At 48.8% G+C, this 16,870-nt stretch overlaps 1 protein-coding gene across 6 annotated transcripts in view; it reads right to left on the reverse strand.

Moving 5' to 3' along the window:
• Positions 1–15,126, reverse strand: part of NEK5 (NIMA related kinase 5) — a 44,842-nt gene extending 29,716 nt beyond the window's left edge. For 5 of the 6 annotated variants that reach the window (XM_073002371.2, XM_078381274.1, XM_073002365.2 and 2 more), the window contains exon 1: positions 14,990–15,126. The gene's annotated coding sequence lies outside the window, so the exon portion shown is untranslated. Of the gene's footprint in view, positions 1–5,749; positions 5,816–14,989 lie in introns of all 6 variants that reach the window. The other variant, XM_078380544.1, reaches the window with a different exon arrangement.
• Positions 15,127–16,870: the final 1,744 nt, after the last annotated feature.

A 16,870-nucleotide genomic window follows, 5' to 3' on the forward strand; every position in this document is an offset into this window, starting at 1 on the left:
GTGGCCCTTATGATACAGGAGTTGATATGGAAAGTCCGTCCTAAATGTGGCCCTCATGACGTAGGAGCTGACATGGACAGTCTGTCCAAAAGGTGGCCCTTATGATACAAGAGCTGACATGGACAGTCTGTCCTAAAGGTGGCCCTTATGATGCAGGGGATGCAATGGGCAGCCTGTCCTAAATGTGGCCCTTATGATGCAGGGGATGACATGGACAGCCTGTCCTAAATGTGGCCCTTATGATGCAGGGGATGACATGGACAGCCTGTCCTAAATGTGGCCCTTATGATGCAGGAGCTGACATGGACAGTCTGTCCAAAAGGTGGCCCTTATGATGCAGGAGCTGACATAGACAGTCTGTCCTAAAGGTGGCCCTTATGATGCAGGTGATGACATGGGCAGCCTGTCCTAAATGTGGTCCTTATGATGCAGGAGGTGACATGGAAAGCCTGTCCTAAAGGTGGCCCGTATGATGCAGGGGATTACATGGGCAGCCTGTGCTAAAGGTGACCCTTATGATGCAGAAGCTGACATATACAGTCTGTCCAAAAGGTGGCCCTTATGATGCAGGGGATGACATGGGCAGCCTGTCCAAAAGGTGGCCCTTATGTTGTAGGAGCTGACATAGACAGTCTGTCCTAAAGGTGGCCCTTATGATGCAGGAGCTGACATGGACAGTCTGTCCTAAAGGTGGCCCTTATGATGCAGGAGCTGACATGGACAGTCTGTCCTAAAGGTGGCCCTTATGATGCAGGAGCTGACATGGACAGTCTGTCCTAAAGGTGGCCCTTATGATGCAGGAGCTGACATGGACAGTCTGTCCTAAAGGTGGCCCTTATGATGCAGGAGCTGACATGGACAGTCTGTCCTAAAGGTGGCCCTTATGATGCAGGAGCTGACATGGACAGTCTGTCCTAAAGGTGGCCCTTAATACAAAGACGTTGATATGGATAGTCTGTGCAAAAGATGGCCCTTATGATGCAGGAGCTGACATAGGCAGTCCGTCCTAAAGGTGGTCCTTACGATGCAGGAGCAGGCATGGGCAGCCTGTCCTAAAGGTGGCCTTTATGATGCAGAGGATGCAATGGGCAGCCTGTCTTAAATATCGCCCTTATGATGCAGGGGAAGACATGGGCAGCCTGTCCTAAAGGTGGCCTTTATGATGCAGGAGTTAATATGGACAGTCTGTGCAAAAGGTGGCCCTTATGATGCAGGAGTTGATATGGAAAGTCCGTCCTAAATGTGGCCCTCATGATGTAGGAGCTGACATGGACAGTCTGTCCAAACGGTGGCCCTTATGATACAAGAGCTGACATGGACAGTCTGTCCTAAAGGTGGCCCTTATGATGCAGGTGATGACATGGGCAGCCTGTCCTAAATGTGGCCCTTATGATGCAGGAGCTGACATGGACAGTCTGTCCAAAAGGGGGCCCTTATGATGCAGGAGCTGACATGGACAGTCTGTCCTAAAGGTGGCCCTTATGATACAAGAGCTGACATGGACAGTCTGTCCAAAAGGTGGCCCTTATGATGCAGGGGATGCAATGGGCAGCCTGTCCTAAATGTGGCCCTTATGATGCAGGAGCTGACATGGACAGTCTGTCCAAAAGGTGGCCCTTATGATGCAGGGGATGACATGGACAGCCTGTCCTAAATGTGGCCCTTATGATGCAGGAGCTGACATGGACAGTCTGTCCAAAAGGTGGCCCTTATGATGCAGGAGCTGACATGGGCAGCCTGTCCTAAATGTGGCCCTTATGATGCAGGAGCTGACATGGACAGTCTGTCCAAAAGGGGGCCCTTATGATGCAGGAGCTGACATGGACAGTCTGTCCTAAAGGTGGCCCTTATGATACAAGAGCTGACATGGACAGTCTGTCCAAAAGGTGGCCCTTATGATGCAGGGGATGACATGGGCAGCCTGTCCTAAATGTGGCCCTTATGATGCAGGAGCTGACATGGACAGTCTGTCCAAAAGGTGGCCCTTATGATGCAGGGGATGACATGGACAGCCTGTCCTAAATGTGGCCCTTATGATGCAGGAGCTGACATGGACAGTCTATCCTAAAGGTGGCCCTTATGATGCAGGAGCTGACATGGACAGTCTGTCCTAAAGGTGGCCCTTATGATGCAGGAGCTGACATGGACAGTCTGTCCTAAAGGTGGCCCTTATGATGCAGGAGCTGACATGGACAGTCTGTCCTAAAGGTGGCCCTTATGATGCAGGAGCTGACATGGACAGTCTGTCCTAAAGGTGGCCCTTATGATGCAGGAGCTGACATATACAGTCTGTCCTAAAGGTGGCCCTTATGGTGCAGGGGATGACATGGGCAGCCTGTCCTAAATGTGGCCCTTATGATACAAGAGCTGACATGGACAGTCTGTCCTAAAGGTGGCCCTTATGATGCAGGGGATGCAATGGGCAGCCTGTCATAAATGTGGCCCTTATGATGCAGGAGCTGACATGGACAGTCTGTCCAAAAGGTGGCCCTTATGACGCAGGGGATGACATGGACAGCCTGTCCTAAATGTGGCCCTTATATTGCAGGAGCTGACATGGACAGTCTGTCCAAAAGGTGGCCCTTATGATGCAGGAGCTGACACAGGCAGTCTGTCTTAAAGGTGGCCCTTACGATGCAGAAGCCGACATGGGGAAATCTATCCAAAAGGTAGCACTTATGATACCGGAGTTGATATAGACAGTCTGTGTAAAAGGTGGTCCTTATGATACAGAAATTGATACAGACAGTCTCTCCTAAAGGTGGCCCTTATGATGAAGGAGCCGACATGGGCAGTCTGTCCAAAGGGTGGTCATTATGATGCAGGAGCTGACATGGACAGTCTGTCCAAAAGGTGGCCGTTACGATGCAGGAGCTGACATGGACATCATAAGGGCCACCTTTTGCACAGATTGCCCATTTCAGCTCCTCTATCATAAGGGGCACCTTTTGCACATACTGTCCATAACAACTCCTGCATCATAAGGGCCACATTTACGAAAGGCTGCCCATGTCATCCCCTGCATCATAAGGGCCACCTTTAGGACAGACAGTCCATGTCAGCTCCTGCATCATAAGGGCCACCTTTAGGACAGGCTGCCCATGTCATCCCCTGCATCGTAAGGGCCATCTTATGCAGGGGATGCAATAGGCAACCTGTCCTAAATGTGGCCCTTATGATGCAGGAGCTGACATATACAGTCTGTCCAAAAGGTGGCCCTTATGATACAGGAGTTGATATGGAAAGTCCGTCCTAAATGTGGCCCTTATGACGTAGGAGCTGACATGGACAGTCTGTCCAAAAGGTGGCCCTTATGATACAAGAGCTGACATGGACAGTCTGTCCTAAAGGTGGCCCTTATGATGCAGGGGATGCAATGGGCAGCCTGTCCTAAATGTGGCCCTTATGATGCAGTAGCTGACATGGACAGTCTGTCCAAAAGGGGGCCCTTATGATGCAGGGGATGACATGGACAGCCTGTCCTAAATGTGGCCCTTATGATGCAGGAGCTGACATGGACAGTCTGTCCAAAAGGGGGCCCTTATGATGCAGGAGCTGACATAGACAGTCTGTCCTAAAGGTGGCCCTTATGATGCAGGTGATGACATGGGCAGCCTGTCCTAAATGTGGCCCTTATGATGCAGGAGGTGACATGGAGAGCCTGTCCTAAAGGTGGCCCGTATGAAGCAGGGGATTACATGGGCAGCCTGTGCTAAAAGTGACCCTTATGATGCAGAAGCTGACATATACAGTCTGTCCAAAAGGTGGCCCTTATGATGCAGGGGATGACATGGGCAGCCTGTCCAAAAGGTGGCCCTTATGTTGTAGGAGCTGACATAGACAGTCTGTCCTAAAGGTGGCCCTTATGATGCAGGAGCTGACATGGACAGTCTGTCCTAAAGGTGGCCCTTATGATGCAGGAGCTGACATGGACAGTCTGTCCTAAAGGTGGCCCTTATGATGCAGGAGCTGACATGGACAGTCTGTCCTAAAGGTGGCCCTTATGATGCAGGAGCTGACATGGACAGTCTGTCCTAAAGGTGGCCCTTATGATGCAGGAGCTGACATGGACAGTCTGTCCTAAAGGTGGCCCTTATGATGCAGGAGCTGACATGGACAGTCTGTCCTAAAGGTGGCCCTTATGATGCAGGAGCTGACATGGACAGTCTGTCCTAAAGGTGGCCCTTATGATGCAGGAGCTGACATGGACAGTCTGTCCTAAAGGTGGCCCTTATGATGCAGGAGCTGACATGGACAGTCTGTCCTAAAGGTGGCCCTTATGATGCAGGAGCTGACATGGACAGTCTGTCCTAAAGGTGGCCCTTATGATGCAGGAGCTGACATGGACAGTCTGTCCTAAAGGTGGCCCTTATGATGCAGGAGCTGACATGGACAGTCTGTCCTAAAGGTGGCCCTTATGATGCAGGAGCTGACATGGACAGTCTGTCCTAAAGGTGGCCCTTATGATGCAGGAGCTGACATGGACAGTCTGTCCTAAAGGTGGCCCTTAATACAAAGACGTTGATATGGATAGTCTGTGCAAAAGATGGCCCTTATGATGCAGGAGCTGACATAGGCAGTCCGTCCTAAAGGTGGTCCTTACGATGCAGGAGCAGGCATGGGCAGCCTGTCCTAAAGGTGGCCTTTATGATGCAGAGGATGCAATGGGCAGCCTGTCTTAAATGTCACCCTTATGATGCAGGGGATGACATGGGCAGCCTGTTCAAAAGGTGGCCTTTATGATGCAGGGGATGACATGGGCAGCCTGTCCTAAATGTGGCCCTTATGATGCAGGAGTTAATATGGACAGTCTGTGCAAAAGGTGGCCCTTATGATGCAGGGGATGACAGGGGCGGTCTGTCCTACAGGTGGCTCTTCTGATGCAGGAGCTGATATGGGCAGTCTTTCTTAAAGGTGGCCGTTATGATGCAGGAGTTGTTATGGACAGTCTGTGCAAAAGGTGGCCCTTATAATGCAGCAGTTGATATGGGCAGTCTGGCCCAAAGATGGCCCTTATGATGCAGCCGCTGACATGCGGAATCTGTCCAAATGGTGGCCCTTATAACACAGAAGCTGAGATATACAGTCTGTACAAAAGGTGGCCCTTATGATACAGGAGTTGATATGGAAAGTTTGCCTCAGTTGCAAAGCTTGCCTTGTAAAATTTTTTACAAAACTGACAAGATGCAGTTTGATGGGCTTCTCCTAAGCAGAAGAGGCAGATATTATGGCCATCAGAAAGGGGAATTGTATTTGTGCATGAACTGCACTTTTGAAGGCGGGAAGGGGGAAAAGGGGGGGAATGGAGTCCAAATATTTACTTATCTAATGCTAATCGTCGTTGTGAAGATTGAAAATCGGTCCTAATATTCCTTTTAGAAAAAATAGAAGAACACAGCAGCTCAATAGAGAGAGACCTCATGTGGTGGCGGCAAAAAGGAACAGAGGTAAATGAGCGGGTGGGTGGACCTCATGGGCTAAGGGGAGCAGTCCTTCACAAACATAGCATAGAAGCTTTAGAAAATTCCAGAGACCTCTGCGCAAGTGCAGATTAAACCCATTAGTGTGCATTCACAGAGACCACAAAGAAGAACTGTATTCTCTCTGCCTAAACAAGACCGGTAGCAGACTGTGCTATCAATCATGAACTCTCAATATTTAATATTAGAGAAAAGCTGAAGAAGAATACTAAAAGAATCCTACTAAAGTCCACATAACAAATAGATTTGCATTACTAAACTCAACTGACCATGAACTAGAAGAACCGTGGATTGAAACTAGATATATAATTAGAAAGAATCCGAAAAGACAATACCTGTAAGTAAAAAAGAAAAATATATAGATGAATGACAGAAAAAAAACACTTATTAGGGACAGGTGAGAAGCAAAAGTAAAAGGTGACACAAGTAAGCTGAAAATCCTGAATGTAGGTTTTCAGTTATATCATTGTAAGAAAGTCCTTCTCCGGCGGGGGGGGCGCTAGTGGTGAAGGCGGGAAAAAGACGAGGAGGCTCCTCGGGATTTTCATTAACAATATTTTTATTACAAACAGTTCGCAACTCGCGTGAATCAAAAGGATCTTGCAACAGGTGATCCGGCAACAGATTATATTTCTTAGGGCGAACACTAAGTGGAACATCAGGATCCCCTAATAGGGAGCCGGCCCAAACTTCTCTCGGTCCGTCATCTGCCTTATGGGCGCGCTCCTCACTGCGCACACCGTGCCGCAGCACGGGTGGCGGGCCCAATCGCCCTCCAAAGGCTTCTTCTGGAACTCCGGGCCAGGACGAATTACCCGCCGCCCCCCACCAGGGTAATTCAGGGGGAAAACCGATACCTTCCATTCGAGAGGTTCAATGCCTCTGCCCTTGGCCCCTGTGGCTACTGGGTCTGGGAGCAGTCCACCTCCTGTAATCAAGTTGGGGAATCCCGGGGTTACATCAGTCCCTTGGCTTATTCCGAGAATGGGTTCCGTTTGCACCCCTCGGTGCCTAGGTCTGTCCGGGTTTAGATCTGTCCAGGTTCTAAAATCGCGCGCGCTTTTTTCCTCTTTTATCTCCTCCCATATAATTAAATCTAACTCCTCCCCTCCTTCTTCTACAAGACACACCTCCGCAGCTCTTTCAGTCAGTATCTCCGTTTGATCTAACTCTATTAACAACCCTTCCACACATCCTCCTTCCTCTACGTCTTCTTTCCCACCAGAGGACGGCACACTGCCTTCAGCTCCTTCACACGCCCCCCCTTCCGAGTGGGCCGTCCCCTTCTCCGCATCAGGTTCCCCACTGTCCTGTCGAGAGAAATAGTCCGCGTTAGAATGGGCCGCACCCTTCTTGTATTGCACCTGGAAAGAATAAGGTTGTAAGCTTAGATACCACCTAGTGAGCCTTGGATTAGTATCTTTCATGCGGTTGAGCCACTGTAAGGGAGCATGATCCGTTACTAGAAGAAAGGGGGCTCCCAATAGATAATACCGTAAGGCATGTATGGCCCACTTAACCGCCAAAGCCTCCTTTTCGATGGTGGCATATTTCCTTTCCCGATCGCTCAATTTCTTACTTAAATACATTATAGGGTATTCTATCTCTCCCTTCTTTTGGGACAAGACCGCCCCTAAACCTCTGTCTGACGCATCTGTCTGTAAAATGAATGGAATAGAAAAATCAGGGGCAAAGCGACTCGGTAAGGAGGACAACACCCCCTTTAACTCTTCGAACACTCTCTGTTCCAACGGGCCCCATTCTAGATGCCCCTTTTTCCTTTTTCGCGTTAGATCAGTGAGTGGTGATGCTACTTCTGCAAAATGAGGCACAAACTGTCTATAATACCCTGCTAGCCCTAGAAATTGTTGTACCTCCTTTTTATCACGCGGGACAGTCCAAGACACCACCTTGTCTACCTTATCCGAGACTGGTTGAATCTTCCCTCCTTCTATGCGGAACCCTAGAAATTTAACTCCTTTCCTAGCTACTTTGCATTTGGAGGGATTGATCTTCAACCCCGCCTTCCCTATCTCTCCTAACACCTTTCTAAGGTGATTCATATGTTCCTCCCAAGTTTTACTGTATATCAATATATCGTCGATATACGCTCCCGAGAAATCTTTCACCGGTTCTAATATCTGATCCATTAGTCTCTGAAAGGTGGCGGCTGCTCCATGTAACCCGAAGGGCATCTTTTTGAAATGGAACAGCCCCTTTGGGGTGACAAATGCAGTTTTCTCCCTGTCTTCTTCACGTAACGGAATTTGCCAGTAACCTTTAGTGAGGTCCAGTGAGGTCAGGTAGACGGACCCTCCCAGCCTTTCCAATAGATCATCCACCCTGGGCATCGGATAAGCGTCGAATTTAGACATCTCGTTAAGCCGTCTAAAATCGATGCACACTCTTACCTGCCCATCTGGCTTGGGCACTAAGACAGGGTAGCTCCGCCACGGGCTACGGGAGGGCTCTATTACACCTAGTCTCTCCATCTCCTCTACCTCTGCGTTGATGGTGTCCCTAAGATGATATGGCCAGGTGCGGTCTCCCATTCTGGCCACCATTCCCAGGGGCGTATGTATCTCATGTTGAATTAAATTGGTCTCGCCTGGTATGCCTGAGAATACCCCTTCAAACTCCTTTTCCAAGTTTCTCAAATCTTGTTGTTGATACTCCTCTAACATTTCATCCACCTCCAAGCGCAAATCCTTATTTAGGCACATGCGGGCCTCCGGTCCAAATTCCTCTCCTACTTCTCCCCAAAGGGCCTCTCTTTCTTTCCACTCTTTCAATAAGTTAACATGGAAGATCCCATTCTTCTTTGTCTTGTCTGGCATATATATTTCATAATCTACAGGGCCCACTTTCCTTACTACCTCATAAGGGCCTTGCCACGTAGCAAACAGCTTAGCTTGTTCAGCATGCATTAGGAGCAAGACCTTTTGGCCTGGTTGAAATTCTCTCACTTTCACTTTCTGGTCATATCTCCTTTTCTGCCCTTCTTGGGCAGTTCTCAAATGCTCCTTTGCAATGCCCAAGACAGTTTTCAAATGATCTCTCATCTCCATCACATGTTGCACTGTAATATGGGCATCATCCTCCCCCTCTTCCCATTTGTCTTTCACCAAATCCAGAATGCCCCGAGGATTCCAACCATACATTAACTCGAAAGGAGAGAAACCCATAGACGCTTGTGGCACCTCCCTAATGGCAAACATAAGTGGTGCTATTAACACATGCCACCTCTTAGGTTTTTCCATAACCAACTTTCTCAACATACCCTTGAGTGTTTTATTAAAACGCTCCACTAAGCCATTGGTTTGCGGGTGATAGACGGCGGTATGGATTGGTTTGACCTCTAGGAGGCGCCACATCTCTCTTAACGTGTTGCTCATAAAATTGGTTCCTTGATCAGTTATGACTTCTTTAGGAAAACCGAGCCGTGAAAAAATCAGCATCAGTTCTCGTGCAATTACCTTGGCTGTTGTGGACCTCAGAAGTATAGCCTCTGGGTACCGGGTCGCATAATCTACCAGGACTAATATGTGGGTATGTCCCCCAGCTGACTTTACCAGCGGCCCTACTATATCAAGGCCAATCCGTTGAAAAGGTTGATCCATAAGGGGCATCGGTATCAATTCTGCACCCTTAGAGGGCCGTTTTTGTGTCTTTTGACATTGGGGACAGGTGGCACAATACTCCCTGACCTCTTTATCTATCTCTGGCCACCAAAACCTTTGTTTTATTCGCGCCCCCATTTTCTCCTCTGCCAAGTGCCCAGCCAAGGGTATGTCATGGGCTAACTCCAATACTTTTCTGCGCCATTTCAGGGGTACCACCAGCCTCTTTTCTCCCTCTTTCTCTACCCAATACAACAGACCCCTGTCCAACTCCCATCCCGTTTGACCCTTTAACGTGGTTCCCACCGGTTGCGCTGCCAGCAACGGCTCCCGAAGCGATGCGTCATCCTGCTGCATCAGCCTCATTTGTTCCCGCGACGTACGCTGCAAAAAATCGGATTGATCTTCAGCCTTTTCAAGTTCGCCTTGCAAGCCCTCTTTGATCTTCCCCACATCTCTGGACCCAACCCAATCTCTCCCCAATAGCATTTCCCTTGATAACCCAGGTACCACTCCAATATTCATCCTCCTTTCGTCCTTTCCTACTTTCACCGTGGCCCATAAAGTCAGATATTTCTTCACATCCCCATGGATGCAGCGAACAGTCAATCCTTCCTGTTTTTTCTCTCCGGGTAAGTCCCGTACCAGCGTTTTAGCACATCCCGTGTCTATTAAGGCTCTTTTCCGCTCCCCATTTACCCACGCTTCCACCTCCCACCTTTCTGAGGATTCCGTTTTAGGGGGAGGGGGTCTGTCCAGTAGCCCCACCCATGAACAATCAGCCCCCGGACAATTTTTTTTTACGTGGCCAGGAACCCCACAGGCGAAACAGATGGGGCGTCCTTCTTTGCTCTCGCGTACCCCAGCTCCCGGAGTGTAAATAGGGCGCCCATCCTTGCCCTCTCTCCATCCCGTCCCGGGAGCATAGATCCGTTGGTCTACTGTTACCGGGCGCACTGATTTAGGTCCAAACGGCTCGAACATTTTTCCCCTGGATTTCTGCGTTCCACTCTGCTCTGCAGCCGACCGCGCAATAAAGTTTGGAACCGAAAGCGAAGCCTCTCCGCCGCGTGGTTTAGCTTTCTCCGCCCACTGGGTGTTTCCTTCCTTTGCCGCCTCGTCTGTCAAGCAGTAATCCTCCAATAAGGAAATCGCTTTCTCCAATGTCTTAGGGTTGTTGCGTTGGAGCCAGTTTTTCGCGCCGGTTCCTAGTGTTTGAACCAGCTGTTCTAGGACGACCAGATCTACTATTCGCTCACTGTCTTCTCCACTGGGTTTCAGCCACCTTAGTGCATTCGCCCTCATTCGTTGGGCTACGGTGCGCGGGTGGGAGCCCGGCTTCCATTTGAGTTCCCTCAACCTTTTACGATAAGTCTCTTCTGTCAGGTTCAAAGTACACAATATTGCTTTTTTTACTGTTTCATATTGCGCAGCTTCCTGGGCACTCAAAGTGTCCACTACTTCTTGTAATAACCCAGTGAGGCATGGGATCAGAATAAGTGTCCATTGTTCTTTCGGCCATCCTGCTGCTACAGCCACCCTTTCAAAGGTATGCAAATACGCCTCTGGGTCGTCAGAATTCGTCATCTTTTGCATACGGATGGGGGCTGGTCCTGCTATCAAACCCCCTCTCACTGCCGCGGCCGGTCTCTCCATTTTCTCCTCCTCTGACCCTTGCCTCCTTATTTGTCTAGCCATCAACGTTTGCTGCTCCACTAAATTCTCTATCAACCTTGCTTGCCGGTCCATAGACTCGCGTAGATTCAGCCATTCCTCATTTCCCGCCTTCTGCGCGGCCCCCGCCCCACGTTGGGCGCCAGTGTAAGAAAGTCCTTCTCCGGCGGGGGGGGCGCTAGTGGTGAAGGCGGGAAAAAGACGAGGAGGCTCCTCGGGATTTTCATTAACAATATTTTTATTACAAACAGTTCGCAACTCGCGTGAATCAAAAGGATCTTGCAACAGGTGATCCGGCAACAGATTATATTTCTTAGGGCGAACACTAAGTGGAACATCAGGATCCCCTAATAGGGAGCCGGCCCAAACTTCTCTCGGTCCGTCATCTGCCTTATGGGCGCGCTCCTCACTGCGCACACCGTGCCGCAGCACGGGTGGCGGGCCCAATCGCCCTCCAAAGGCTTCTTCTGGAACTCCGGGCCAGGACGAATTACCCGCCGCCCCCCACCAGGGTAATTCAGGGGGAAAACCGATACCTTCCATTCGAGAGGTTCAATGCCTCTGCCCTTGGCCCCTGTGGCTACTGGGTCTGGGAGCAGTCCACCTCCTGTAATCAAGTTGGGGAATCCCGGGGTTACATCAGTCCCTTGGCTTATTCCGAGAATGGGTTCCGTTTGCACCCCTCGGTGCCTAGGTCTGTCCGGGTTTAGATCTGTCCAGGTTCTAAAATCGCACGCGCTTTTTTCCTCTTTTATCTCCTCCCATATAATTAAATCTAACTCCTCCCCTCCTTCTTCTACAAGACACACCTCCGCAGCTCTTTCAGTCAGTATCTCCGTTTGATCTAACTCTATTAACACCCCTTCCACACATCCTCCTTCCTCTACGTCTTCTTTCCCACCAGAGGACGGCACACTGCCTTCAGCTCCTTCACAATCATATAGAGATGTAGAATAGTATTATAAGGGACAGTGCAAAAAAAGAAAAAACAAGAGAAAAAACAAGAGATCTCTTCCAGAAGATCCGAGAAATCAAAGAGAAATTTAATCCTACACTAGGAATACAGTGGTGCTTCGATTTATGACCATAATCCATTCCAGAAGATGAACGTAAATTGAAGTGGTCGTAAATCAAAGCATGTATTCCCATAGGAATGCATGGGAATGCATTTAATCTGTTCCAGCAAAAAAACACCCCAAAAATAAAATAAAAATAAAGCTGCAAACCATATAGGAATGCACTGGAGTTGCAAAAAAAAAAAAAAAAAGCAGCATAGAAACATAAGCCCCCCAAGCCCAAGACCTGGAAAAAAAACCACCCAAAACAGTTTTTAAAAAGCAAAAAGCAGCATCTTACCTTAGCAGGCTTCCTTCGGTGGCACCTCTGGGAGCCAGGATTGGGGCCCCCTCCGCTCTCGTGCCAAGGAGAGGCGAGGAGCGCCAAGGCCTGACACTGCTGGAGCAGCGAGCAGCCACTGGACCTGGTGCCGGAGCGGGAGGCGGCGTCAGGCACCCCCGGCAGGCAAGTCACCTGCTGCTCAGGGACCCAGCGGCAGTGGCGGCATCGGCCCCGCGGAGGGCGGCAAGGCGCACCAAGGGACGCCCCCGCCACCTCCTCCCCTCACTGCTGCATCCCTTTCCCTAACCATTGGGGCGAAAGAGCTACAAAGAAGCAGCCTCTTTACCACCAACAGTTAGTACATTTGAATTTCCCATCCCTTTCCCCTGCCTTTTTCTGTTTGTAAGTGGAAGCTCCAGCCGCAAGTCGAAGCAAAATTTTGCAGCCGCAGCTGGTTGTAACTTGAAATAGTCGTAAGTAGGGACGATTGTAAATCAAGACACCACTGTACTGATATTCAACAGAAAAGCATACAACCTAACAAGAAATAAATAAAAGGTGAGAACAGTATACTGAAAACCTATACACAAGAGATAAATAGATGATAGATTCCTTTGAAAAGCTGTCCTCTGATGAAGAACCTGCAATGCTAGAATACGAAGTGAAAGCTGTTCTAAAAGCACTGGGAAGAAATAGATCACTAGGAGTAGATGGAATATTGATACAATTATTTCAGGTCACAGAAACTAAATCTATGAAAATCCTAACCAAAATATGGCAACAAATATTTAAAACAACACAATGGCCTACATACTGGAAATGCTCAATATATATTCCAGTCCTAACAAAGAAGGTACTAAGGAGTATAGTAACTATAGAAGCATTGCTTTACTTTCTCATGCAAGCAAAGTGATGCTCTGCTTATGTGAAAAGAGAAATTCCTGATGCTCAGCTGGACTCCAAAAAGGAAGAGGTACTTGAGGTCACATTGCAAATATCTGCTGGCTACTTGAGCACACCCCAAAATTTCAGAAGATCAATCTATGCTTTATAAATTATAACATTTGACTGTGTGGATCATGAGAAACTTTAAACTGTCCTGAAAAAATGGGTGTGCCTCAGCATTTGAGTTTCTTGATGTATAACTGTGTTACTTGGCCTGCGGTGTAGATGTTTGTATTTTTAGTGGGGGACTTTTAGTGGGTGGGGAGTGTTGGGGGATTTTTTTTAAGTGGGTGGGGAGTGTTTGGGGAATTTTATGTGTGTGCATGTGTCTGGTCTCTGGATGTCTGTGAATTTCATTGTATGGGTATACAGTACTGTGTATATACTTACAATGACAATAAATAAATAAATAAACAAACAAACTGCATTGTGGACAAGAAGCTACAGTGGTGCCTCGCTTAACGGGTGCCCCGTTTAACGACAAATCCGCATACCGATGCGGATTTTGCGATCGCAAAAGCGATCGCATTGCGATGTTGCCTATGGGGAAAAATCGCTTTCCAATTTTTCTCCATAGGCCCCATATTCCCCCAGCTGACCGGCGGGGGCATCGGAAGGACTGCCGGGGAGGGCTCCCCCACGGTCCTTCTCAAGCTCCCGCCGGTCAGCTGGGGGAAAATGCAGGTGGGCGCTTGAGAAAGACCGCGGGGGAGCCCTCTTCCTCCGAGGAGGCGGGGGCGGCCGCTCATCCGAAGGCCGGCGGCGAGCGGCACTTTGGCTGGCTCGCTCCTCCCGGGCCGTGCAGGGGGAAGAGAGAAGAGAAAGAGCCCCGGTGCGGCCGGGCGCCTGGCTCCGCCTCCCCCTTCACCTCCTCCGCCTCTTCTTCAAGACGGCACCCGGCCGGCTTGTTCCTCCCAGGGCGGCGGCAGGGGAAGGGAAAGGGCCGGGTGCCTGACTCCCCATCTCCCGCTTCACCTCCTCCTCTTCCTCCTTTTCCTGGGGGGGGGAATGCCAGCTGATCGGCGGTTCCAAAATGGTGCCCCCTGTTTTCTGGACGGATTCCTCGCTTACCGAGGCAGGGAAAATGGCCGCCCCTGTGGAGGATCCTCGCTGAACGGTGAGTTTTTGCCCCATAGGAACGAATTAAACAGGGTTTAATTCGTTCCTATGGGGTTTTTCTTTCCGTTTAGTGATGTTTTCGTATAGCGACGTTAATCCTGGAACGGATTAATGTCGCTATGCGGGGCACCACTGTATACGGTTAAGATAGAATATGGAGAAACAACAGTTTCCTATAGGCAAAGGTGTCAGGCCAGGGTGTGTTTTATCTATCTTTTCAGTCTATATGAGGAACATATTATATGGAAAGCCACACTAGATTCAGACGAAGAGTGAAAATTGATGAACACAGATGATACCAATTTAGCAGCAGAAAGCAGCAGTGACTTGAAAGAACTTCTGATGAAAGCAGGACTGCAATTCAACATGAAGAAGACAAAAATCATGACTGCAAAAAGAACATCACAACTTTAATGTTGACAATGAAGAAATTGAAATAGTGAAAGATTTTGTATACCCTGGCTCAATCTAAATGGAGACTACAGCCAAGAAATCAGAAGAAGGCTGAGATTTGGAATGACGGAATTGGAAGGAATTAGAAAAGATCATCAAGTGTAAGGATATGTCACTGGAGACCAAGATTATCCACATTCTTGTATGCCTGATCACTGTGTATACGTGTAAGAGCTGAACAAGGACGTCTGACTGGAAAAAAATGACTAAAAATAGCACTGGAGGACAGCGTTGCAGATACCTTGGATGACCAGAAAGACCAATAGATGGGTCTTAGAGGAAATGAAACCTGAACTATTTAAGTTGTAAAAATACCTGGAGGGCCGAAAGCGTATGTGAATATAGTTTATTTGAACTTACATTCCTGGCATCAGCTGTAAATCCTATGCCCGTTGGCATAATTACACTGCAACAAAGGTGAAGAGGTTCTTGACGGGAGGACGCGGTGTTTGCACGAAACTCGGCCCTTGCTTCTCCCTCACGGGATCCTGTCCAGGTGCGGCTCCCCAGGAGTCCTTATCCCGCAAAAGGCGGCCGGCAGCGTGCAAAGCATTCAGACAGTATAAGCCTATGCACGTTTCATCTAGGTGCAAAGCGCCAACCTTTCCTTCAAGTGAATACTGTGTCGTGGGCACGTTTTTTTTCGGGAGGGAGCAATCATGCAAGGCCCCCTGGCCCGCCCGCCCCTTCCTCTCTCTAGAGGGGGACGTTAACCTCAACCCCCCCTCCCCACCTTTCCCGCGCACGAACCCGGAAGGCAGATCTCGCTCCCTTCGGAGCCGCCCCCACCTCCGTTGCCAAGGAGACGCAGGACGCGCGAGCCGTTTCTCCCGCGCGCTCTCCCCCCCCCCGGCCGTCCCCCGCGCCTCCCTCCGCCTTAATCAGAGCTCTCGAGCGGAGCAAGCAAAGAGGGTCTCAGGCAGAGGGTCTCCCCCCCTCCCCAATTGGCTTAGCCGAAACTCTTTTACTGCCCACGGAGGGGGGGAGAGTATCTTCTTCATGCTTCGCCTCCCCTTGGGTTTAGCCCATCTCAGTTATAGGAGCCACGCCTCCATTCAAATAAAGACCTGTCGATTTTTGGAGGATTTTTTCCACCCACGCCGCAGAGGGGCCAGAAAGAGGAACAAGTGGGTGCTGGATCAGATATCCCCATTGATTCAGTGGGCCTACTCTAGGGTGTTCCCTACCCAAAGCAACAGGATTTTGACCAATATCGAGGTTATTTAAAATAAAAGTAAAAATTGTTGAAAATCTTCCACCCCTTACAAAGCACAAGTTGAGTAAAATTTTCAAAAGCCACATTTAAGCAAAGTTTGCACACGACAGGGATTTTACAGTTTATAGGTCAGGATATTTCTAAACCAAGTGGGCAATTTTATTTTTCCTTAACGTTTTTCCTTTAAGCTTCCAGACACCTCGAGCATCACAATGCCCTCACCGGGGGGCCCAAGTGGGCAATTTTCAGATTATCTGCTTAGAAGTAAACCACATTTATTTACACTGGATTTATTCCCTGGTAAGTATAGCAAATTTTAAAAAGCAGAGACATCACCTTGCCGACAAAGATCCGCATAGTCAAAGCTAGGGTTTTTCCAGTAGCGATGTATGGAAGTGAGAGCTGGACCATAAAGAAGGCTGACCGCCGAAGAATTGATGCTTTTGAATTGTGGTGCTGGAGGAGACTCTTGAGAGTCCCCTGGACTGCAAGGAGATCAAACCTATCCATTCTGAAGGACATCAACCCTGAGTGCTGACTGGAAGGACAGATCCTGAAGCTGAGGCTCCAGTACTTTGGCCATCTCATGAGAAGAGAAGAGACCCTGATGTTGGGAAAGTGTGAAGGCAGGAGGAGAAGGGGACGACAGAGATGGTTGGACAGTGTCATCAAAGCTGCCAACATGAATCTGACCAAACTCCGGGAGGCAGTGGAAGACAGGAGGGCCTGGTGTGCTCTGGTCCATGGGGTCACAAAGAGTTGGACACGACTTAACGACTAAACAACAAAATAGTATAGCAAGATAAAAGGTGGTTTCATAGACAATATGTCAATATGTACCTCAGCCAGGAATAAAGATATACAGTAACTAGCTAATATGTAATAGGACCAGTTAAAATATTACAAATATAACAGTATTACAATGAAATAGTTATTTACCAGAAAAAATATGTCTGTCGTACCAAATGTCTAAGCACTATATGTTTATAGATGTTTATAAGTAGTAAAAGTTATTTCATGTTTTA

This window comes from Pogona vitticeps, chromosome 1 (assembly GCF_051106095.1).
Source record: "Pogona vitticeps strain Pit_001003342236 chromosome 1, PviZW2.1, whole genome shotgun sequence".
Classification (NCBI taxonomy): domain Eukaryota; kingdom Metazoa; phylum Chordata; class Lepidosauria; order Squamata; family Agamidae; genus Pogona; species Pogona vitticeps.